Source organism: Notolabrus celidotus, chromosome 12, assembly GCF_009762535.1.
Source record: "Notolabrus celidotus isolate fNotCel1 chromosome 12, fNotCel1.pri, whole genome shotgun sequence".
In the NCBI taxonomy this organism is placed as follows: domain Eukaryota; kingdom Metazoa; phylum Chordata; class Actinopteri; order Labriformes; family Labridae; genus Notolabrus; species Notolabrus celidotus.
The window spans coordinates 9266463-9292704 of NC_048283.1; the positions used below are offsets into that span (position 1 = coordinate 9266463).

General features: G+C 39.6%; 1 protein-coding gene across 1 annotated transcript in view; it reads left to right on the forward strand.

Moving 5' to 3' along the window:
- The window catches only part of myom3 (myomesin 3), a 175584-nt gene that overhangs the window by 13281 nt on the left and 136061 nt on the right, over window positions 1–26242 (forward strand). The window contains exon 2 of the mRNA XM_034698701.1: window positions 4077–4173. The gene's annotated coding sequence lies outside the window, so the exon portion shown is untranslated. The remainder of the gene's footprint in view (window positions 1–4076; window positions 4174–26242) is intronic.

Sequence of the window (26242 nt, forward strand, 5' to 3'; positions counted from 1 at the left end):
TCTGCAGGAGGATTTTAATTGCCTCAGTTTCTCCCTATATGTTGAGAATGAGGACCCTTTAGACTACTTATTGTTAATTAGCTGCGAGGCACTTGATTCACAGGCCTGTGGGTCAGGGATTGATGTACATTCAGAAACCACACCTGAAAAGAACTTTATCACATTGATATCTTTGTGAAACTTTGACAGCTAAATCAATCATTCAATGTTTCTTTATACAGTGCTTATTCATTACTAATATTATCTCAGGACACTTTAAAAAAAAGAGCAGGCCTAGACCGTACTCTTTGTTGTATTATTTACAAAGACCCAACCTCAAGGCAAGATAAGATTCAATCTTATGTCATCTTAATCCACCACAAGCCCACTAAGCTACGAGCTGCTCACCTGGAGTCGAGCCACCCGCCTTCACTGGTGACTGTTTGTATTAAACTGATGAGTCTTTCAACCAAACCAGCATTAATGAATTTTATGGTTTACGTCTATTTGCTTTTAATGCATGATTATGAGATAATGTGGGAGAAAAGCTGTTAAAAGTTGGCATCGCCAGCCTTGTCTGGGTTGCCTATGTACCCCAACGGGTATTTGAGAATGCTTTTCACAGCCTCTTGAAAGACAATGAATGGAGCAAATTTTTCAATTCATTCATATCAGGCATGCAGGGATAAAGTTAGCGCCATTTTCTGGGTAAAATACTCTAAACCAATATATTATTATCCGCATTTTATGCTGGCATATGTCGCACACGTGTAGAGGAAGCAGCCCGCATTTTGTATAAAAAAAAAATTAGGACTGAATTTTCAAGGCAAGGCAACTTTATTTGTATAGCGCATTTCATACACGAGGGCAACTCAATGTGCTTTACATTAAAACATTAAAAGCATTGGAAACATTCAGACAAGCATAAAAGAGCACAATTAAAATGAAAAATATAATGAAACAAAAGAAAAGGATAATTAGAAATGTGTCAAAAGTAAATTAAAAATTTGCATTTAAAGCAAGTTTAAAATAAGCTAAGATAGGAAGGCAGTTGCAAATAAAAAGGTCTTAGTCTACTTTGATTTAAAAGAAGTGAGAGTTGGAGCGGAGCTACAGCTCTCAGGGAGTTTGTTCCAGATATGTGGTGTACTGTGTTCAATTATATGTAGTTACAGCATAATGACTAAACGCTGCTTCACCATGTTTCGTTCTGACTCTCGGGACTGAAAGCAGACCAGTACCTGATGAAAAAAATGATTGATGTTTTTTTACTTTATTGTTGAACAGTTGAACAGTTGAACGGCTAATCAGTATTTTGCATAACACAGTTGATGCCATTAATCATTGTAGTAATAATCGTATTTCTATTATTGTTAGCATTATTGTACTCTGTTTTGAGATAACTTTGCTTGCAAAAAAAAGATTGGTTGATGTCTTTAAATTATTTTTATGCCCAACCTTTGATACAGAAAATGTATGATATTCAATAAATATTGATATGAGATGGACAAAATAACTGTAATTTGACATTTGAAAAGGTGAAGCCAGTAAATAATTTTAAAAAGTGCTTCATAAATCATAAAAAAAAAATAATCACAATTTAAAATTATTTTATCTCAGCTGACCAGTTTATTACTCAGGATATGAACAGCACCAACATATGATTAATGTATGTTGATATGTAAGTAGTCTCAGCCTGCAAAGACAATCTTGTGAATAATTGGTATTCTAGCAGACCTGGCTCTTTCCTGGGCAGACAAGACTTGTGGGTCTTTTTTTTGGTGTGTGTCTGACGAGCCAGAAACGAGCAGATTGCATCAGGACCACTGGTGTTTTTCTTACCAAAAGCTGTCTGGCCCAATCACACTGTCACCTATATTAATCCCCTGTAGACACAGCCACTGCCAAGGCCACAGGAGCCTGGAGACGGATGGTCATGGGGGGATTTTGGTGGGTTAGTCTGAGCTAAAATGTCAGGGGTGTTTTTTTTTGTTCGAGTCCAGCTCTTTGTCAAACTCTCTCAAGTAAAGTAAGGACCAGGTTTAGTGACTGACAGGCCGCGGAGGAGTGGTTGTGTTGTCATTAAAATGCAGAAGCCAGCATGCCTGCTCGTGTAATTAGCAAACGTAAGCTGTCATAACAGATGGATTGTGAATGCCTGCTGGAGATGATGTTCTGCAGATTAATGTCTCCGCTGCTCTGACGGTGAATGTTTGTTTGCTTTGTGGGAACACCCTCAAAGCTCTGAGACACACGATAAGAACAAGGATGGTACAAGGAGAGCTCAGTATGTTGTTTGATGATATCTGTGCACAAGATCTGAACCTCACCTTTATTCTGCAGTTAAACTGTGGGTGAACGTGAAAGCAGATTACACATCTGAATCTAAATCCCAAATGAATGTTTGAACTGTTAACCCTGGAAAAGATCCCTATCAGGTAAATCTCATAATATGATAATTCTAATAATACAATTTTACTTCTGGCATGGAAAACAGAACTTGAAATGTCAAGTGTGATTTTTTTATGAATGTATTTACATTTGAAAAGTGCAGACATGTTTGTTGTAGCTGACGTGATGAAAACTGCATGGCAGATTTTCAATATTTTAAAGGCACACTATCTGATCTTTGATGCCAGGGCTCTCTAAATCAGCACAATAACACACACCATGCTCTACTCGTCCTATTAAAACATGATCTTGATCTTAATATGATCTCTCCCTTTCAAGACTAATCCTTTGAAAAAGATTTTTCAAGGCCAAAATTTTTTTTATCAAGAAAACTATTTTAAGTGAAAACGATAAGAAAAAAAATGGAATAAAACAAGGTTGATTTTTGTTTTTACGACATTTTAAATAACATCACATTTTCATTATCTTGGGGAACCAAGTCATCACATTGTAATGAAATATAATGTGATTGAGTGTGTAAATGAACAACTTGAGGCACCTAAATTTAAAGCTCCTGTGAGGAGTTTTTTAATGGTTGTTACAGACTGAAATTAATAGTGATGTATATTTATGCTCTACAGAAGAAAACAAGACCATCAGCACAAAGATTGACCATTTTTTGGACAGTGTAATATGGTGCGGATTTATTCCAGTTATATTTAGTGATGTTTGGGCGCATTATATTCATTCATTCTAAATAACAGTAACATTAGCTAACAACAGTCTGGCTCTGTGATTTCCAGTTTCTTTTGTGTTTCCCAAAGACAATGACAAAGTTAAACCAGCCTTATCTTATAACCCTAGAACACTATCTCTACAATTAGTAACGCTATCACTGACACCGGATGGTTTTTTTTACCTGATATAATACACCCAATAAAAAGTACTTGACATCAAAATATATCAAAATATGGCACATTAGAGTATTGTTCTTTTATTTTCAACTGTGCCATGTCTAACAAAATGAAAAAAATGTATCATGGTGGACCCTTTAAAAGTGCTCCAAAATTACTGTAAATTTGGAATTTGGGACCAAAAATTTCTAAAACAAAAAATGATGAAACTGGATACTTGGTGTTTGGCCCACCCATTCCTGGGACATTTGAGACTTCCCTGGTGAAGGCACAGTCTCCTTGACACACAAACAGCAGCTGGAGAGAGAAACAAAAAAATCACTATTGCTGGGGGAAAATCAACTGAACAAGTGCCTGTAGGAAAAAGCGGCTTTTGGAGTAGGGAAACACCCACGCTTTCAAAGACATCAAAGACATGGTGAAGCTACCCAGGGACCCATGACACTCAGACAATGATAATGAATGAATGAATGAATGAATAATGAAAATCCTGTAAATGTGTTTGCTCTGGCGAAAGCTTCCAGCGATAGTGTTCTAGGGTTATCAAAAGTTAAGGTTTCCAAAAGTTCGAATATTGTTGGTTCAATGCTGTGAGTCAACCTAAAAACATGCATTAAACGGGTCATATTTTTTGGGAGATGTTAATGTGAAAACATCACATAGTATGGCTTTAAAGTCTGGCAACATAACCACACCTGGTCATACTACACAAGTGACTTTTATCTTGGACCAGTATTGGTAAAGGTCCCTCATTTGACTTTGCTAATTGCAACATCATGTATTTTTTTTCAGATACGCTGCTGTTTCCTCTGGTCTATATGACAGGAGTGCACAAGCTGCATTTCATCAGCTGAGCTGCCAGCTTCCATTACACAGCCTGCTTCACCAGGTAGTTGCAGTGTCATTCAGAATTTAGAGCGTACACAGTCAGCAGTGGCGTCTCTACAGAAGACAGCTTGTCGGATTAAAAACTGCATTTCTTCAATTAAGAGGTCGGTAGAGAATGTGTGATTGAGCGTTGAAGTCCCTGTGAGTAATGCGCTGACATCTTTCTGAAGCACTGCGCAGGACTTAATCATCTTTTTGAGAGCTTAAATCAGATAATTTCTACAGCTGTCATACGGTCATTGAAAACAGTAGATTAGGTCACCCTGTATCTCACAGGTTCCTGAAACATTAGTCAAAGGGTTAGATTTTTTTTAGGACAGTAGGGAAGAATTTCAGATACTCCAAATATTTTCAAAGATGCATTCTCTTACTTGGATACAGAGAGGTAGGAAGTTAACAGACATCTCCCCTAAGTCTGTAAGTGTCAGAGAGTCACTGTAATGCAACATGTTCCTAGAGCTTAAGGTGCAACATAACACCTACAGTATGTCATGTCACGTTGGCTTTGTCCATCAAAGCACTAATCACTATAAGATAAGATAAGATACTCCTTTATTCATCCCGCAACGTGTAAATTCATGGAGTTACAGCAGCAAACAAGAAGGTGTACTGTACAAGAATTTCAACAAGAATATATATATAGAAGAAAATGTCTATCAGAGATGACAGCTTGGCCATAATTCTCCTGTCAGCCACCACCTCCACAGGGTCCAGGACTGAGCTGGCCTTCTATAACCTTGCTGAGTAGAATGTCCTTGGTAAAGTATGGGTGAGTCCATGGGGGAATGTAACATGAAATATTCAGGAAATTCCCCTTGGAGCGAGTGGGCAGTGGCGATGGACTTCAAAACTGGAAGACCAACACGTAATGGTGTGAGTTAAAGAAGGGAAGTCCTTTTCAAGACTAGAACAGGTAGCATTGAAAAAACTGTCATCAAAGTGTTGCTTCATCCAAAATAATGTTGTAAACCTTGCACTTTGGCTTTTGTGTTGTGCTTTCAATATCATGTCCTGCCTCCCTTTGCTCACCCCACCACCCTCTTAAGGCTGATTTATACTTCTGCGTCAAATCGAGGGCGTAGCCTATGCCGGGGGTCCGCATAGCTCCCCTACCTACGCGGAGGCCTACACACGTAGCTGACGTGCACCTCCTCCGAAATGTAACTACCCATAGAATCGACGCAGACCGCAAGCCCTGTGATTGGTCCACTTGGCGGCTTTGTGTTTCCCACATTTACAACACTTCCAGGATCCCGGACATCGGCTGCACATCTGCAGTGTATTTCAACTCCTCCTCTCTATTATTCATGTAATCATGTCTGTATGATAAACAGCAACATGTATCAGCTGTAGATTAACATAACATGCTCTGAATCGCTGTGGAAAAGTAAACAAAGATCGAAGCGGGGCCGGAAGGAGGCGACCGGCTATCAGAGAGACCACACTGCCCTCAGGTGTTTCGGCGGAGAATGACTGCGCGACACAGACACACTGACGCACAAGTATGTGGTGCTCAGACGCAGACGCAGAAATATAAATCGGTCTTTAGTGGAAAAAGGGAAAACCTGAGGCTGTGAGGGACATGTGTGAAAGAGCAACTGAGGGAATTTTTTGAGGCAGAGCTCCAGAAAATGTATTGAAAGTTTAAAGAGTGTATTTGTGAAAAAGAAACCCAATAGACTCCTGTAGAACTCCAGCAATGTCTCATATAGACACTATGAGACTAAATTCCCTGTTGCTTTGAGAATGAGGTCAAGTGCTTTGAAGCCCTTTGTCTGCTTTAAACGCCATTATAGGTCTGACTACAGGGAGGCACGGCTACAGCAAATATGGTACCGTATATATGAGGAATAATCCCACATTATTGCTTTTCTGAGGCAAGACTGTATGTTGGCATTTCGAATACTTTGAAAATTCTTTCTAGGCGCCTTCGGGACATCTTCCAATTGCTGGTGTTGTTTGAAAAAAGCCTGAAAAGCAAAAGGGTATTTTAGGTTTAGATAGTTTTTGGATCAGAGCAGCTTTAACCAAAGATATTTTGGCATTTTTCAGATGAAGAACCTCAACATCCGACAAACAAGCTAATCTTTTCAACCCACAAACCTCCCAGTAGTAACCCTTGTTTCATCATGGCTGAAAATAAAAGGAAAAGCTTGGCCAACATGGGATATTAGAGGCACAGCTTGGGTTAACTCGTATTGAAGTGCTGTAATTTACCTTCTTGTTGAACCCATTTCTCTCAGTCTGCCAGGCTGCATCACCCTGACTTTGTGATTAACTGCGCTCCCCAGAAGGACTTTCAACAATCCACAGAGCGGGATACATCATAGGTGCATCTCATTTCTCTTATTCCATATCTCCCACAACCTCCGCTCTCTCGTGACCTGCAAATCGATTGAGGTCTTCCATCATTACGGTCTTTTCTGTTCTCATAGAGCTGCTCAGAGGAGCGAGGAGGAGATTCAAGCAGGAGATGTGAGGATACAAATAAATACAGCTGGGTAACATGGTTGAAATCAATACCATGTTATTATTAAATGTGAGAGAGATAGTGTAGATCTATAATTTATTATAGAACAAATTGATAATTTTTCAAGCGTTATATCAGATATTATAACTCATATCTGTGTGATATTCATTTTCCTTGCTTTCTAATTAGATTTTGTGAAACATGATGAATTGCATGTAGTAAAACACTGAATGTCTGGCTGCAGTAGCTCCTCTTGGCTTTACTACATCTCTGTTTTTGTGCTGCTGTATCCTGTGTGAAAGCACATGTCAGAGGTGTGCTCTTTGTTTATTTAGTTTCAGAAGACACAAGATGTTGTTTACTCCTTTCACACGAGCGGCCGCCTCACTCTCCCAGAAAAGCTTCCTCCATCAATACTGAGGTAGTGTGTAGACACATGCATGTGCCCATATAAAAAAAAAAACCCTCCACCACTGGAGATAAAAAGTTTTCATGAGCAAACATTTTTTATCACCTCAGATGTGGGAAAAGGAAAAGAGAGCTGCCAGTGTTGCCTGCAGAGTTCTTTGGCAGGTTTCCCCAACAACGACAGCTTCAAAGGCTGCTTGCACTCTCCCATACAGGCTCACGTAACAAAGGAACTTCCTGTTCATGGGGTCTGTGTTGGCAGGAAAGAAATGACCTCCTAAGGTTTCATGGTGTGAAAACATGAAGATGAAAAGAAAAGTTTTTTGCTTGATTAAGTTGGCCCAAGCATTAATTAGCATTTTTATTTTTTGTTTCTAATTCTAATACTGATTAGAAATTAGGTGTCGGATGGATACCTGTGAACTAAAAGACAGCAAAGCTTTTAATGCTCTCCCAGCAAAGAGACAAACAAAATCCTAAAACAGACGCAGCCACCCCGCGAGCTAATCAAGGACACCGAGTGGGACCAGGCAAATTTAATCGACACCAGAGTTACAGCTAATGCCACTCTACATTTAAAATTACGGTCTTTAAACATAGCCCCCTGTTTAAGCCAATCAGTGTTATTTTTAAAGCAATAACATGGTGCTAGAAAAAAGGATGATCCTTTAGTGTAGATAATTTGACTCATCAGTTGAAGAGCCCTGATTCAAACCTCATGCTGTCAGTCAAAGCATACACACAGGGCAACATCACACTGCAAAGTTGTGCAAAGATAATCCTCTGCAGAATCGCTGTCTGCAAGGCAAAGAGAAGGTAGGAGGAGGATAAGAGAGTCAGAGCAGCACGATGCACAGTGTGATCCTTTGGGGTGATGCTTTGATACTTGAGACTCAGGTGCTGAACACTTTCAAGGTTGGATTAAAGGGAAAGTTCAGATTTTTATTTTTATGAGGTGTTTATCATAAGTCAGTGTGTGGTTTACATAGAATAACAGAGCTGCTGCAAAACTGTTGCACTGTGAAGTGAAAGGGTGGTCTGGAAGCAAGGTGAGGAGTTGAAAGGGGTTAAAATATTGCATTAACCTTTTCTGATGAACGTTTTTTGAAGTGGCTAAAGAAGATTTTCCTCCATCCTTTTCATAGCACAGTAGTATTAGTAGTAGTAGTAGACTGGCTTCTGTTGCTTACAGGACAGCACTGTCAGAAATAAAGCACTACTGTGACTCTCAGAAAGTAGTTGTTTTTCGAACTTCCAGTGAGGAGTCTGAGGAGCTTGCTTTGATTTTGATGTTTTCTGTACTTTAAATTCAGCAAAAACTACCCCTAAAGATTTTTTGTATTGCACTTCACTCTGTTTTTGAAGTTGTTCCCATTTGCCAGGAAATAGTCTTGCTCAAAGTTTGTGAATCATGAATTAGACTGCACAGATCTGGCACATAAAACTTCTTTTATTGTGTTTACCAAGTCGTTACTTAATAAAGGAGAAGATAAGAGACACAAGGTTAGGCACCAGTAAATTGAAATCTCACTTTTAAAGTCTTTACTGAAGCTTAACAGAATCAAAACAAGCTGCCAAGGACACAAAGTACTTGGAAGAAATAGAGGTAACAAACAATGACCTTTGGATATGAGCCCAATAGAAGAAACTGCCTGAAAAAACATTGAGGAGAAAAAATGGCTGAGATTAAAAAATACCTATCTTCTCAGCTCAGAAGAAACTGTAGCAGTATCTGATTCACTGTGTCACTTTTATAAACCACCTATGTAAGATGAGGATGCAGCAGATACTAGATATCACTGTAATAAGAATCCAATGAAAGCAGAGCATTACTTTTTAAATCCTGTATTTCAGCTCTAATGTTTCTATTATTGATGTGTGGACATATTTAGGGAATGCTTACATGTATGAAAACTCACTTACTGAGAGATAGATCCTCTTTACAGGTCTTTGTGCAGCATGTGAAAAGTTCATATACTCATTTATTTGACATGAGATTTTTTTTACAATTTTAAATTCCTTTTTTTTGTAGAGTCGGGCATTCTGTGTTTCTTTTCTATAATCCTGTTCACCAAAATTGTTCAACCCCAGACATTTCATTTAAAAAAAAAAATCATATTGATAGATCTCATTTTGTTCTGTTCTGTTTCTGCATCTTTAAAGTCTTTGCAGCATGTCAATACAAAGTTATCTCTTTAAAAAAACAGATGTTTTTAAAGATGCATGAATCAAAAGAGAAGTGAGAAATTATAGATTTCCCTTGGTTTCAGAGTAAGTTGTTCAAGAATATTTTGAGTTCAAAAAGTCTTCGCCTCACTGTGCATGCAGATGCACTCACACCTGCCTGCTGCCATTCCTGAGCAAGCTCTGCACTGGTGGTGGCCCGATCCCGCACCTGTAACACCTTCAGGAGACGTCCTGGCGCTTGCTGGACTTTCTTGGGCACCCTAGAGCCTTTTTGGCAACAATTGAACCTCTCTCCTTGAAGTTCTTGATAATTCGATAGACGGTTGACTGAGGTGCAATCATACTCGCTGCTATAAACTTCCCTGTTAGGCCCTTTTTGTGCAATGCAATGATGGCTGCACGTGTTTCCTTGCAGGTAACCATGGCTAACAGATGAGGAACAATGGTGTCATGCACCATCTTCCTTTTAAAGTGTCCAGTCACTCAATCATGACAGATTGATCGCCAGCCTTGTCCTCATCAACACCCACACCTGTGTTAATGTGTGTGACAACTGTGTGTCATTGAAATTATGTTAGCTGGTCCTTTTGTGGCAGGGCTGAAATGCAGTGGAAATGTGTTTTTGGTGATAAAGTTCATTTTCAAGGCAAAGAGGGACTTTGCAATTAATTGCAGTTAAGCTGATCACTCCTCATAACATTCTGGAGTATATGCAAATTGCCATTATAAAAACTGAAACAGCAGACTTTGTGAAAATTAATAGTTGTGTCATTCTCAAAACTTTTGGCCATGACTGTATAGTGAGCAGGTGGTTCTGGGAAATAGAATCCCAACAGGGTGACGTTGATGGCTTCTCTGTCGCCTCTGTTATGAATTAATTAATGTTTTTATCGAGTTTTGACCAATCAGATTCAAGTATTTGACACAGCCTGGTGATAGATGACAGATGAGCTGTTCAATGTAATGTTTTGATGTGACTTTAGTAGCAGTGTGTATGTGCACCCTCTTAAAGCTGTTGAGCCCTGGTGCATTTACACAACCAGCATCAATGATCCATGGGCAGCAGGAGAGCGGTAAACCTTCAGTTATACTCACAGGAAAAAACCCTATATACTTCATGTGATTTATTAAATTTATCTGAACGAAACAAATTTCCTCTGGGTGTCTGAGTGCATTAAAAGCTTCTATGGTGCCCATGCGGATTGATGATATAGTGAGGCGCAAAAAAAAAAAAGAAGTGGACGCACTGACACATCTAAAGCCTGGCAAATATAAACTAATCACAGAGGCAGAGCTCACAGCTCTGTTTTTCATCCTATTACTCATAAAGCTCTCAGTTTCCCCCAGCTGTCTGCTCACCACAGATAATAGGGGAGCCAAACATTTTTCTCTCTTCTTTATGAGTCTCTCCTGAACTGAAGTAGATGCTGCTTTTCAGACGTCTTTCTTGTTACTCCTCAGAAAAAAAGGGGCTGTGAGTGTCTTTGGTTCAGATTTGTGATGAGATGGAAGGATGCAATAAACAGGACCTCACTAATGAGCTTTCTCTCTGATTGGAGGCCACACATACAGAATAATTTCTCACTTCTTGTGAAGCTTTGAGGAGCTGGTTTAACTCTGTGGGTGAGGGTGACAAATGTCGAGGGAGAGGGGCTGTTTTTTTTGGACTGTTTTATATTTATTCTCTAAATCTGAAACCAAACAGAAGATTTGAATTTTCATAGTCTTTGCTCCATTGATTGAGCACAGCTCTATTATCTGTTCTATGTGAGGGTGGTGTTAAGTGGGAGGTGAGTGAGGCTGTGAGAAGCAGCAGGATTTGTGGATGATATTTGGTCCCTGCCAGGGCCATCTGCACTGTTGGAAGAGGGCTACTTTTTAAACAGTCGGAGTTTTGGCTACATCTGTTTGTGAATTCTCTCACACTGTTGACACAACACACATCGTGCGCGTGTGTCTGTCTTTATCTTTACGATTTTGTCTTAGTGTTTTATCTGTTTCAGATGAGGGTATCTATGTGAGGTTAAATGTGAAGACTTCATGTAAAAGAGGACTTTTAGATTAATTAGATTTAGACAAGGTTAAGTTAGGATAACTTGGTACCAAACTGGTTGTCTTACTTTTATTAATAAAGCAGCTTTGTGCTGATGTCAATCAATTAATCAATAAAACTTTATTTATACAGTACCTTTCATACAAATCAAATGCAACCCAAAGTGCTTTACAGTGATTGAAAAACAAGAAAGAAGCAGAAATATAACAATGGCAAGACGTATTAGGGAAAACGTATTATTATTATTATTATTATTATTATTATTATTATTATTATTATTATTATTAATAATAACAATAACAATAATAATAATAATAATAATAATACAAATTGAAATTAAAATATAATAAGATAAAATAGAGTAATGCACACAATGCAATATGTGTAAATAAAATAAGTTAGAGCATCAAAATAAAAAAAATAAAAATGAAATAAAATAGATATTAGATATAGGTTGCTGTAATTTCAAAGTGCTTGTTGAAGCAGGTGCAGCCTGTGTGTGACCTTCAAATAGCCTATTTTGTAGGTCACCATACATGGGTTTGGCATTTTGCCTTAACCTGTAAAGACGCCTTACATCTTTCCAGAAAGGAACATCTCCAGTAATCGTACAAACAACAGCTCAGTCAAGCCAAGTGGTGTTATTTAACTCTTCTTCCTTTAATTTAGTCTTAAGGATGTTTAAAGCTCCTGTGAGGATATTTTGGTTTATGTTGATTTTGGCGGTCCCTAGTACCTCTAACATCTCGACTGTTGTCATGATTAATTTTTGACTGTCGTTTTAATGGTCAAACAATTGGTGTTATTTGATTCATGTAGCATATAAGGGGGCTACGGTGATCATTTCACTCTGTTTCAAAAACATTGTTGATTTAACAGCCTGATTCTACAGTCAGTTTGTACCTCACAGAAGGGGTTAATGTCTGTCCTAGAATTACCTGCTGATGATTTGTAATTCATGCATTTGTGTGCATGCATGTGAGGAACTCTGTTTGTGCTTCTTTTACCTCCTGTCTCTTTGCTGATCTTGTACTGCCCATGATTGGGTTGTTTTTTCTTACATAAATATCTCATCCTGGTTTCTTTTCATGGCCAAATGTATGAATATCTAAAGTGGAAAATTAAAAAGAGGGCATTTCTTTAGCATTCTGTCGAACATCTAAGCTGACACATACCAGCTGGTGGCTATTACATTAAGAATCACGATACAGAAACTGTCAGTCTTGTTTGCTTTTTGAGGTCATAAAGAGGCACAACTGTTAATTTCAATCTGTTTCATGAGCAGCTAAATCTCCACACAGGAGCTTTAATTATACTCACACAGTAGCTTTCATTTACTTTGTGACAAGGTTGATGGTGGTACATAATTGTTATGTGATGGAGATGTCTTTGGGGTTTTTGGATAAATGGAAGATAACAGAAACTTCTTTATCTTGTCTTTACTCTGAGTAATTTCTACCATTATTAAAAACTAGTGGAAAGAGACTGTGCTTGTCTACTTACTACTATGATAACCTGATCTGGAAGTGTTTTTACTTTTACATTTACTTTTACACCATCAAACCTCAACATGCAAGTATACGGTAAATCCACCTTGAGGGACTGTGACTCAGCTGCTGAGAATGAAGTAGAAAGGTTTGTATGTTTATATCAGATGTAAATAATCAAGCTGTGACAATTAAATGAGTCTTGATTTGGTTGCATTAACTGCCGAAGTACTCACAATCTGCAAGCCTGTTTACACCGCTCAGCTTGCTTCTTCATTGTTTCCCTGCATATGGAAACTGTTAAACAAACTTCATCATCTTATTTGTGTAGAAGAACAGATTGCTCTTTCAACTTCAAGGTAAAAATGTATTTTCCTCTCTCCTCATAGCAGCATAGAGCTCATCCAGAGAGAAAAAATCATTCAGCAGATGAGCTCACAGCTAGAAGCGCTCCCAATTTTTGGTTTGGTGATCTTGAGCCAGGCCAGGACAACATTTGGTCCATGGCTCACCCTGCTGGGTAATAATACTATTCACTCTGCTGCCCCTGTGCCCCGCCATCTGGGGATTTAATGAGCCCAGACCGGCCCTGTTGCTGCCAACCAATGGCAGAGCTTGCACTCAGTCCCCCTGGTTAGTCAAACCTCAGCATGAGTCAGGAGCTTCATGGAGGCAGAGAAATGTGTCCCATAGAGCGAGTTTAAGTGAGGCCCAGCATGACATGCAGACAATTGGAGCCAAATACACACTCTACCACTCTCTTTTGCACATGCACACCTATTTAAACTCTATCGGTGTTCTGCACACCATCACTCTGAAGCTCCTTTAAACACATGCGCTGCCCTCCTAAAAATGTAACAACATTTTGTGTGAAAAGAAATGAGCAGATTAGTTCCTCATGCAAACTTTTTTTCTGCAAACTCATGAAAAAATGTTTGCTTTTATTGTAGAAACATCCTTATATATGCCAGAGTGATATTAACCCAGAAACAGTCACCTTCAGTAACTGGAGTCAAAACTGCCTCCTACTGAACACCTCAAAGACAAAGGAAATGATAGTAGATTTATGAAGATCCAGGCTCTGCCATCAGCTAGTTAACATTCGAGGGGTGGACATCGAGGTGGTGCCAACCTACAAATATCTAGGTGTACACCTGGACAACAAGTTGGACTGGTCCCTTAACACAGATGCAGCCTACAGGGGCAGAGCCGCCTCTTTTTCTTAAGGAGGCTCAGATCCTTAGACATCTGCAGTAAGATGCTACAGATGTTTTATCAGTCTGTGGTGGAAAGTGTGTTATTCTATGCTGCAGTCTGCTGGGGAAGCAGTATAAAACAAGGATACAAGGCGACTGGACAAACCAGTGAAAAGAGCTGGCAGTGTGATTGGAACCAGGTTGGACTCACTGGGGGCTGTGGTGGAGAGAGATGCACACAGAAGCAGCTAGAGGCCATTCTAAATTACACAGATCATCCACTTCACAACTTCTTTGTGGACCAGAGAAACAGCAGCAGTGGACGGCTCATCTCTCTGTGCTGCAGGACTGAGAGATACAGAACATCATTCATCCCTGCAACCATTAGGCTTCATAACTCTCTAACCATTGGGAGATGAGCTGACAGACACCTGAATTACTTGTTTTTATGTGATTTTTATAATTGTATCTGCCAAACACCTAAATTTCCCTTAGGGATGAATAAAGTACATTCTAGTATATTCTTTAGTAGAGTCTCCTTCTCCTCCTGAATGCTCAACCCATGAGCTCCCCTCTGCTGAATCAAACAGAAAGGGCGCTCCGCACTGACAATCTCCCCTGATATAGGACATGTTTGAAAGGCATATCTGGTACATTTTTGGAGCTAAATATCCTGCAGTTAGTCTTTAGGAGTTAATGTGAGAAATATACTTTTGAGTTATGGCTCTAATTGCTTAGAAATGATGAAGGAAATCCAATGTGACAGAAGCTGCTCGCAAATGACTGCTAGCTTAATAGCATCCAATTATCTTAGTTAAACATCTTTAATTAGCAGGTCACACTGTTCGACTTTTCATTAACCCATCAGAGTTCCCCAACTCTTCAAAATACAGCAAAGTTTGTTTTCTCCTCTTTCATCACAAGGACATCTGATAAGACTCCAGGATGGAAGGGAGGGGCAGCACACTTTGCAGGCAGCTTACAGCTTCGACTCTGGTTGAACTAGTTTGTCTCGCAGTGTGTGGCAAAAAGATCAATACCGCGTGTTGCTCATGTCGTGCCCTGCAGGGCTTTGAGTGGTGTCATCTTGACATAGCGGCAGCCCCGTCTCGGCTGCTGATTCAGAGCGTACTGATGGTGGTGAAATCCTCCCTGTGATCGAGGACTTTAAAGCAGCAGAGTTCCTCCCTGAAGGCCTGAGTGGGGCTCTGTCAGAGCGTCTGATGCTGTTCCTCAGGCTTACAGAGCCAGCAGGGATTTCAAGCTGTATGTGTTTAGTTAAAGAGAAACACTATACAGTAAAAGGGACCCCTGCTGTTCTTTTCAATGATTCTTATGTAATGATAGTTAATATGTTTTACTCTTTTCAGAATGAAGATGGTTGTTGGCAGGAGCACTGTGTAACTGTATGTCTGAAAATGACTGCCAAATTCACAAATCATTGTTTTAAGGCTTAAGATTTTTTGAATCTTGTTCTGTATTGACACTTTTCTCAAACTATGACTTAACATTGATGAAAAAACAGGATTTGTTACACAGTATTTTGTATTTGTAGATCAGTACATGTATAGCATTTTAAAGTATCTGTTTATGATACATGGGGACTATGGATGCCAGTTAGCATTGCTGCTCACCCTAACATATTTTGTTTGACAAATAAATTATATAATGGATGGCGTTAGTATGCATGACAAATTATAGCGTCATAATGTCAGCATCATGATTAAAAAATGGGTCAAAACTTCCAACACTGTTTTTGGAGAAGCAGAAGTTGGTATTTGTTCAAAACTACATAGAATTACTAATAAATAGCTGACGTGCATCATTTTTTTTAACAGTTTGAAGACTCAAATGAGCTTTTGGCAGGAATATATTACTTAAAATACTGTAAAATCAGGGATGTGTGACCATTTGTGTTGCGTTAAGCAAAGTCCACATCATGCAGGTGGATGCATAGTTGAGCTCAGCGTACAGTAACTCTGTTCCAAGGTACAGAAGACGTACATCAATTTGCTGATACCCGCACCACCCACCTCTGCAAAAGTCAGCAAAGACCTGATTATCTCGCTGGTTTGTCCTGTGGTGTGACGTGTTTTGAGTGATTTTTCCTTCGCTGTCAATCCCTGACAATCAATGCTGTGCTGACTTGAAAACGTAAATATCAAACATATTCAGTATTTGTGATAAGAAATCCAGTTCAGTCAGACAACTCTAGTTTACATTGTTAAATGCATTGTAGCAGCGAATACATATTCATGTTTGGCGCCCAGGCTCCAGCCTCATCACTCCTTGCAGATAAGTTTACATGCAGACATTGAGGAGTGATGAGCAAGACATACTGAACACCCCCGGAGCCTGCATGTGGATGCTGGGGAGGCGGTGGGGATGAAAGAAAATTCAGCAATAGGCATGCAGGCAGCAGAGGTGTTGACAGGCAGAGGGTGAGATGGGAGATTTTCCCAGTTTAAATAGACCGCCAATTTGAGAGGCAGAGGGCGGGATTGGATGATGGTTATGAGAGTGGGACATGTGACGTGTATAGCAGTGCAGCTCGAGTTGTCTGCCTGAACTAGCTTGCAGGCGTAGCTCCATTTGTGTGTGGGGGGAATCCTGAGGATGGTCCAGCAGGCACTATGGGGACTGTCACGTAGGAAAAAATGATAGCCAATCAGGGAGCAAGCCGACTGAAGAATGAAGCACAGCAAACGCAGTCATGGTAACAGTCAACGCGAAGCATGAACTAAGATTAATGTCAGAAATTCAGAAACCTGCTTGTTGATAGGGTTAATGAAAGCTCTCCGATTTAGCCCACAACATGTTTGTAAAAACACACCTCAGGCAAACTCACAAGGAGAGGAGCTGAGCAGAAATTACTACCACATTCAATGAAAGTTAGGCAGCTAACAACAGTTCGCTCCAGCAGCCTGGGACTCTAAAGTCGCATTTGACTGCAGGAGATCCACAAGATTTTCAGCTTTGATAGTGTGGACTCTGGGTACTAGTGAAGAGAATGCTTTGTGTGAAAACATTGGCAAGCTCATTGCATACCAAACACTATAAGAATTTAACTATTAAAGGTGACATATCATGCCTTTTTCATCAAAATATATTGGTCTAAGAGGTCCCCAAAACATGTCTTTAAAGTTTATGCTCAAAAAAACACTTTGAAATCAGATTTTGGCATGCCTGAAGAACCCTCTTCTTCAGCCCTGTTCAGACAGTCTGTTTTCACTCTGACCACGCCCCCTCAGGAAGTGGCTATCCCCTCGGCTCTCCAGCACGTTGATCTACTGTTTACATGTTGGCTGAATATACCCGGCTGCTCACAGACCCGTGTTACTTCAACCCTCTGAATCTGATCCTGACAGAGAGGCGCCTGCAGCAGGACCTTTCTGAACGATTGGTCACAGATTTAGTGTTTCTTGTTGTTTTATTTATCAGTATGTCGACGTGTGTCTTGGTACACAGCTACTAACATGTAGCTATGTGGCTATGCTAACTAGCGCTAGCACTTTTCCATGAAAAATACAAATCATCCACTAGATCTTCAAATCTGCAGACGTGGGGAGTAAAACTGACCTTTGTGTTAATTAAGACAGCCTACAACTAGCATGCCTCCCTCCTAAGCTCCTTGTTAGCACACATGTGTGCAGGGAATGAAAAACGGAGGAAGGGTTCAGTATTATTTTATACAGTCTATGGGCTGAACAAGCTCCGAGCTCTGACTCCGTGACAGACCGGATATTGTTGTGACGTAACAAAAACACGGAAAACTGAAACGGCTCGTTTCAGCGCACATTTACAGAAAAGTGGAGAAATCAGAACAGGGGCAGAATGGATCTTTTTTCATTTTCGGGGGGTTTGTAGACATGCCAGGGACACATATTTCAGGTAGAGAACCATTAAAAAGTTGATTTTGCATGATATGTCACCTTTAAATCTGCCTTTATTAGTCGTCATATGTTGGGTCTCTGATTTTCAAATTGGGGATGATTGTAGAATTCTTTTAGTATGTGCCAGACTTTGGATCAAGGAGTCCAATCAATCCAAGCATCACCCTGCAAGATGTAATTACTCTATTATATCACAGTTTTCTTGATTATGCATGATTACAACAGAATTAAGGAGAAAAACTTTGGTCTGTATCACGATGTATTACAACATGCTTTATAGAGCAAATCGGTTACTTGCTTCTTACTGCGCCATCCTTTGGATGAAAAACAGTACTACTAACAAAGCCTTTCTGCATCTTATATAGGACACAGCTCTCTTTTTAGATGATAAGAAATTACATGAAAAGTGTGTCTTACACATCTATTTTTAAGATACTGGGAGGAATACACTGCATGATCAAATCTGGTTTTCTGTTTTCTACCAGCACTTAAAAAAATGATAATAAAAATGTTTCTGGGCCAATACAACTAAACAAAATCCTTATCAATCCCCGAACAGAGGGGGGCTTTGACAGTTGCTTGATCAAATTATAGAACCATCTGGTGCTCCTCTGTTAATTTCTATAAACTGAGACCGACATTAACGTGAGCCAATGCTAGTTTTATCAGGTATCATCAGGCTCAGATTAATGCCAGATTTATTTGAAGCCTGTCCAAACCATGAAAGCGCAGGGTTTTTTTCCACAGTGGAAAATAACAGGAAAAACACACCATGCTCCATTCTTGCAGATTGTAAAATATCTTAAGCTAACTTGCTGGTAATCTCCCTAAATAGCGGCACCCAAGGGGTCTAAATGGCATTTCCTTTAATGAATTCAGGCACCATTTTCACATAATTGATCTCACCCTTTGTTTTGTTTGTTTCAAACAATTTGCTCTCATGAGGGGGTTCCTGCTCCATTGAGCCATGAAGAAAAATGAGCACAAACATGAGCATTGAATCAAAGACCCTTTTCACAAATATGCAGCACAATGGCCCAGCCATAGAGGAACGAATTAACCATATTTTTTGTGCTCTTCTTCACTGACAACACAAAGATAAAAGTGACTTTGCTGGCTTCTCCATCGCCCCTTTGACCGGGCAGGCTTTGTCAACACAATTTAATTACTTCTTCATTGGTCACACAGTGGGTTTGTTTATTGATGTCCTCAACATTTTATGTGCCTTTGATTCTGTTTTTCACTTTGTGAGAGTTGCCAGTTGTGCCCCGCAGTGGCAAATAGCTAATGAGAAGCTTTGTTTGTGCCTTCTGCCTTTTTTCTGACACATATTTCTTGCTCTCTCCTCCTCTCCGCTCACATCATTTGCCCTTCAGGAGACCCAAAAAATGTGCTCCACAGTCTGCGCTGAGGTGATCCTCCCTGTCTGCGCCTCCTCCCAGCTGTGACTGTAATTAACTTGCACTGATTGAGCCATCAAGCCCACTCGACGTGTGCTTCCGCTCGTTTGAATCCCACAGACGAATCAACGTGAGATACACGGCGTGCTGCTGTTTAATTGATGACAGTTGTGTGGTTTTTTTCAATTTCTTTCAAGTTGTTTTGTGTTTCCATCCCAGTAGCAGGGCTTCCACCTCAACTCACTAATGTAAATTTAAGCAAAGATGAATGAAAAGAAATGCATTGAGGATTAGAGCACAGACACACATACACACACACATTAACTAGGTTTAATCCGCAGAGCTTTATTAGCAGTAATTCTCAGTTATCTCTCACAGGCCCTGGCTCAGTGTGCGGCATACTTCTCACTTCACATGCAGGCCTCCCTATTGGGCCAAGTTATTAGAGCTCAAAAAAGGCTCTTCAAAGGCCTCATGACTTACTCCTACAACCCACAAGAGCTCATTTCCAGCCACAGGGTTTAACAGGGGTCAGATGGGGATTGAAAGAATTGTTTCTGGGCCAATTATGCAGAAAGAGTAAGCCGTGTTTATGGCCCCACAGGGACTAAACTTTAACGTACTGATCTTATCATCAGTTTTATTTAAGAAGTTTAGATGCGCTCAATTGGCTTTCTGAGATTTTAAGATCCTAATGTTTTCTATAAGAGCAGTCACACTGGCTTAAGTATTTGAGAAGGGTGCTGCTTTGGAATGGGAGATTATTAGGAGCTGTCTAACATGTCTACTTTATGACATTTAGATAGATTGGGAATGACACATCAGGATGGATGTGCCACCATCCCTAATCATAAACTTACACTGTGATATGCTTATAGGCTGTAATCATGTTTTCATGTGGTTTGCGTTCACTTCCTGTTTTATTTTGTAATCCTGGTGTCATTGAATTTTGTCCACTGTTACTTCCTGCCTTTGTTCTGTTTCCTGCCTTTTTTCCACACACACCTGTGCCTCTCCTGCAATTAGCCTGGCCTTTATATATACCCCTGTGCTTCCACCCTCACTCTGCCATATAGTTATTATCGCTCTAATGTGTTCATGATCACCATCCATGCTTTGCTTGTTTGCTGTTTTTTTTTTTTACTATGCTTGGATTGATGGATTTGGGGTTGTTTGTTAGATTTATCTAACTTTGCTGACTGACTTCTTGTGCATAACCCCTGAACTGAAAAGAAAGAAACCTTGTCCTCTGAACTGTATTTTGAGTCTAGAACTTTTCTCTGCAGAGTTCAACTTTTGTTCAAGGGGAACTCTCAAACAACTCTTTCTTATTTTACTTTTACAAACTTTACTAGCCTCATAATCTTTGACTCAGCAATTTTTGTGGTGCAGTACTTTAAGGCCTGAGTGAAATAACTTATGTGTCCTTTGATTACAGTGGACGCATGCCTTTAAATGCAAAATCGGACATTTTGATCACATCATAGAAACAAATCTGTTTCAAACCACACATTACACCAATGTGAGCCTGACTTCCCCAAGTAGCCACAGCAGATTTATTAAATGTACTTGGGACAGTCTTAACAGCATAATAAAACCAACCCAATATATTACTGATGCCTTTTATATGACCCACGAAAACAAGACAGAACATCAACAAGAAGATTTACTATTTTTGGGTCAGATTCGAGCGAGGCAGCTTTTAGCACACAGGCATTAAGAGCCTTTATTTACATTCTCAACGGGAAAGTTTCACAGTGATTAGGAAAATAGACGGTTACAAGGAAGAAGGATGAGATTTAAACTAAGAGAAAATCATAAGCCTTTACTGCACAGTATCAACCAAGATACACAGCTTTCTGTCTTTCTTTGCATATAACATTAAGCACATGTTGATCTGGTCTTAAAACACATGATATGAATGGAAGAGACAGGCAATGCTTCAGACCAGACACAAATCAATAGAGCTGTTTGATTAAGGAAGGTGAGAGGAAGTGTTGGTGTTGGGATAAGTCACTAAGTGGGTAGAATAATGTAGTAGAAGAGGACAGTCACGAATATATGCACTAACGTGCTTCCATTAGTGGAGCTGTTGCAGTTCTGTTAACTTCAGGCACCAAAATTGCTTCTTTAGGTTTTGGAAAATATTTTAATTTGGGTTAAAATGGAAAGAATAACTTAACTTATGATTATAAGCCACTTGTGGAATTCAGGGAACACCTCCTCACTGTCAACCAGCTTCATCTGAAAATGAGCAAAAAAATGAACCAACTTCATGCAAGCCACAAAACATGATTCAAGCCAAGATTGGTAATCTACCATGCAAATTACTTCAACTCTTCCTTACACAAGGATTCTACCACTTTGGCTAGCCATGGATTTATTTGTTTGAGTGTTTAAATAGAAAATCAACACATTTCTGCAGAATCTCATAGTCTTACTCTGAGAACATTTAAACTGGAAATTCTAGAAATTTCATACTGGTATAACTTTCAGTGTTACAACTTCATTCAGCAGAGATTTTTGTCCAAAGCACTTATCTACTGTATTGTGATACAGTGCATACAATATTGTTTTCTGCTGCAACCCACAACCAAACTTTGGCTGATGACTTATTGATGTAAAAATCTTGAAATATCCCAGTGAGCTCTGACTTGGATTCCAATGTTGATATTTTGTTGAAAATAAAATCAGATCAAAGACATGAGGTCAGCCCTTTTTTAACCAGCTAAATTCTGTTTACGATTTTAACATGGCAGAAACCACAATATTGTTTAAAAACGTTGATAGTGTCCATTTAAGGAGTGAAGGGAGGATTGAAGTGATGATTGTGATGGCATTTCTCCTTAGTAATCTTCCAGCTGTGGTTGAACTCCTGTCCATGCAAAGGCATCATTTTATTTTGTAGACAAACCCATCACTATAGCGCATTTCAGACCATTAGATAATAGAAAAGAAGGTTCATAGACATTGTAATCCAATTTTAAACATAACAAACAAGAAGGACAAACAAGAAGGTACATGTGCTGGTGTTGAATATATGAACTATGAGACCCCTCGATTCTAATGTTGTTAAATGATACCATGTTTGAAAACATGCATCTTGCTTGCAGAAAGCCACATGATTGACACAAGTCTCACCCTGGATCTTGTTCTTGGTGAATAGACTGTAATATATTCACCTTAGCTGCAAAACAGGTAAGATGTGACTTCAAAACTGCCATTAATTATGTGTGGGAATGTGTGATGAATCTTCTGACAGAGGCAGTTTATTCAATCTCTACAAACAATGTTCACTCATGGACAAGTTTTCAACATCTGTAATTGTTTTTCAGGGTTAATTCAATAAAAAATGCTCACTAAGAAATAAGTATAGGCAAAACACAAAAACGAAACTCAGTTCTCTAACATTGGTGTTAAAACTGATAAATCCATCCTCACTTCGTTCTCCTCAGCTGTTTTCAAAGTAAATCTCAGCCATGCTTATTGACAACAGTGTTTATCACGACTCAGCGGCACTGGTATCATGAAGTTAAAAAGCAACCACCTTCATGTTGGACACAAAAGCATAAAATTAAAATGACAGATTATGTCATTCTGTTAACATGAGGTGTATGAGGAGAAGCTGAAGATCCTGGCTGTTGTTTGGGATACAGCCTGGAATGAAATCAGGAGAGACAGCGGTGAAATGAATCCTGGTTGGTTTCTCGCTCCAGCTAATCAGATAACCACCAAAAGCAGCGGAGCATGTGGGAATGTGTCAGTGGGAAGTTACGCTCTTGTAACTCCTGTAGAGGAGCAAAGAGATGGAAGAAGTTCACTACAAAATGTATCTTGATCAGGGATGAAAGGGTGCTTTTGTTCACTTGGAAGACCCAGGCATGTGATGCTTTTGTTTTGGGTGCACCAGCAGGTGTCAGCAAAGCAGATGCTAACTAGGACAAACACCAAACCACCCCTTTCATGAATTATTCACCCTCAGCCTGATGATTTGTTGGGTGAAACTTCCATATGAGAAAAGTGAAAGCTGGAGCAACCAACTGATGACAGTGATTCGTAAGCAGTTTAAGCTCTGTCAGCCCACTCTCAGCTCTCTCATACTCAGTGTGGCATAAGGAAAAGCCTACATCATGGCTGGGGATGATAAAGTCATTTGCTTTTTCCATGAGTTGAAAGATGGGATGTTTCGGTTTCTTATCTACTGCAGGATGAAATGAGACATTTGACCGTGTCAGAATGAGTCACTGCCTCTTCGATTTGTAACGACGGGGGTCCCAACTTAAACACTGACTTTGATATCTCTATCTGACAGAGTGGAGCACCAAGTCTCAGGCTGGAGTTTAACATGACATGTCTGAATTGCTGTTTAATAAACACATCAGTGAAGGGGTACTCAGCTGTCTTCAACTTGACCTTCAGAATTACTTGGTGAAATGGCCTTTGACTTAACTGCTTTCACTGGAGTCCCTTCTGTCTCCTAAATAGATTCATTTGAAAGCTGACACCCCGAGCTGTGGCTGCATAGGCTTGACTTCACTAGGAGAGATTTTCAGTAGGTTTGATTTCACTAGAAAGCTAAAGTATGAAGTTAATAGAGTATAAAAAAAACACTCATGGTGGGGAAACTCAAATATTGTCAGCATGTCTTAACCCTCCTGTTATGTTGTGGGTCAAATTGACCCTTTTTAAAGCTAAAAATAAATAAAAAATGTTACGTATTTTTTCGGTATGAAACTTCTTCTGTTTGGCTTAATAGGTGAAATGAACTTATACAATGAAAATAGTTGATTTAGCATATCTGCAACCCCCCACACTATTTGTGGCTCAACTTGACCCAGCAGTCAAGGTGGAGGCTAAAAGGAGTCAGAAGTGTCAAATACTAATTATTTCTTTGCAACTGTGTGACACATTTCACCCCAATCCCACACATCATTTTATTTTAATGAATTTCCTCTGGGGATAAATAAAGTATTTCTGATTCTGATTCTGAATTTAACATTAATTTTCATTAAAAACGAGTGAGATTTCCTCATTAAACCATGACCTGTTAGAATTAAAGAACATTATTGCACTGAATATTGATTTAAATGTTTACTAATGGAGTTAATAATGAGATTAAATAAATATTTATTGGGATTTTTTGGGGTTCTGACACTTTTTGATAATTAAATATGCCCCGGGTCAAATTGACCCAGGAACATTATTGCTGTTCCTGAGAAACGAACATAACAGTAGGGTTAATGCTGTTTTTAAGGTCATAAGCCGTGTTAACCTCAACAAATGGACACATTGTGGTCATTTAAACGCTCCCAAATTGATAAGCAGCCACAAAGACCTTTTTAGATGTTGAAAATCAGGAGAGACATTGGGCCATATTTAAAGTTAAAAAAAACAAAACATAATTGACAAGCAATTAGCTAAGATGAGAACATAACTAATGTTAGCATGTAGCCACTTCTTATTTAGCATTTACTTTAAAAAAATCACAGATACAAATCTAAAACAACCATTTTATAGATGAATACTTTGGAAGCCCTAATGTTTATGTTGGTGTCTACTTTTACATCAGGTGAGGGGGTTGAACATGATTCTTTTCTGCCGTTCCTTCATGCTGACGATCCATGCACGCCTCTCCACCTCCCCCTCTCTGCCCAGTCTTCATTCATCATCTATCCTGTCCTAGCAAGATCCTAGTAGGTCATCAGCCACCACCATAGAGTCCTTAAGCTATAGACCTTCTGTCATGTTACATTACTTCACTATTTGTTGTAATAACCAGCATTTAGTTATCTAATTTGTCTCCCCTGATTGAAATAACGTTGTAATTGTCTGGACTTGATTTAGGTTTGATGAAAATCTGTCCAAACAGGAGGAAGAACAGACGTGCCTGTCAAAGCAAATAAAACATGAGCTTGCAGATTGTCTCATCCCCTGACAAATGATGAACTTCAGCTTTTAATTAGACATGGACAAGAAACGCTTTGATGGCTGAAATGTACCTCCCACAGTGGAACATCTCCTTTGGAAATAGTCTGTTATGTGACATTTTCCAAAGTCTGATTTTCAGTTTTGATGTAAAATATTAACTGAAGCACCAGTTGGGTCGCTTGTTCGACTCCAGGTCACAACCATAGACTGTCTAAAATATGGACGTAGTATCCGTGACCTCACCCATGTGTTTCTGAAGCGCTTTTTGAGGCCAATTGTCAGCGGCAGCCATATTGCTGCTGTCAACTGATTGTGACGTAAAGAGGTGGAGTTTGAGCCTCCTAGCCAACAGCTACATTATTCCCGCAGTCAGCTGTGCCTCTCATTGGAAGACTCGTAATCTCAATATCTTCAAAATTGCCACGTTAGAAAAAAATTCACCCCCCTCACAGTGAGAGCACATCGAGAAATGAGCTATCCAGACTACACTCGTCTTTTGTACCAGGCTGCAAACATGTTTCTGCAGTAAAGATCGTCTTTTTCCCATTCATGTGTATGTGACTTCCGGTACTTCCAGAGCCAGCCTCAAGCAGATCCTCGATGATCTGCAGTTTTTAACACTTCTGCATTGGACTCATATTTTTAGATAGGAGTAATCATAGCATGTAATCCCTCAAGGCCAAATTCCACCAGATCCGTGTTTGGTCTGTCTCCCATCCGTCACTGCACCGGATCTGATAGGTTTCCATTCTAGTCAATCTGTTAACCCCCACTGGATCCGCTCCGTTGCATTCCAGCTGCGTCTCTGATCCGGCAGGTCGGAACGCAACGGGTCAGATACGCAAGACTTCTAATTTTCTGGATGCCGGAGCACGACCTACAATTTAGCACAGAGCAGATGGAGCAGGGCAGGAAGTTAGGCACCAAAACAAAATAGAAACCTGGTTAATTTTCAGAATAAAACACTCTGTGTCATCATTAGATTGTTTTTAACTCAACTATGACAACAAAATGTCATTTTGAGCGGAGGCAGGCCTGGAGTCATCAA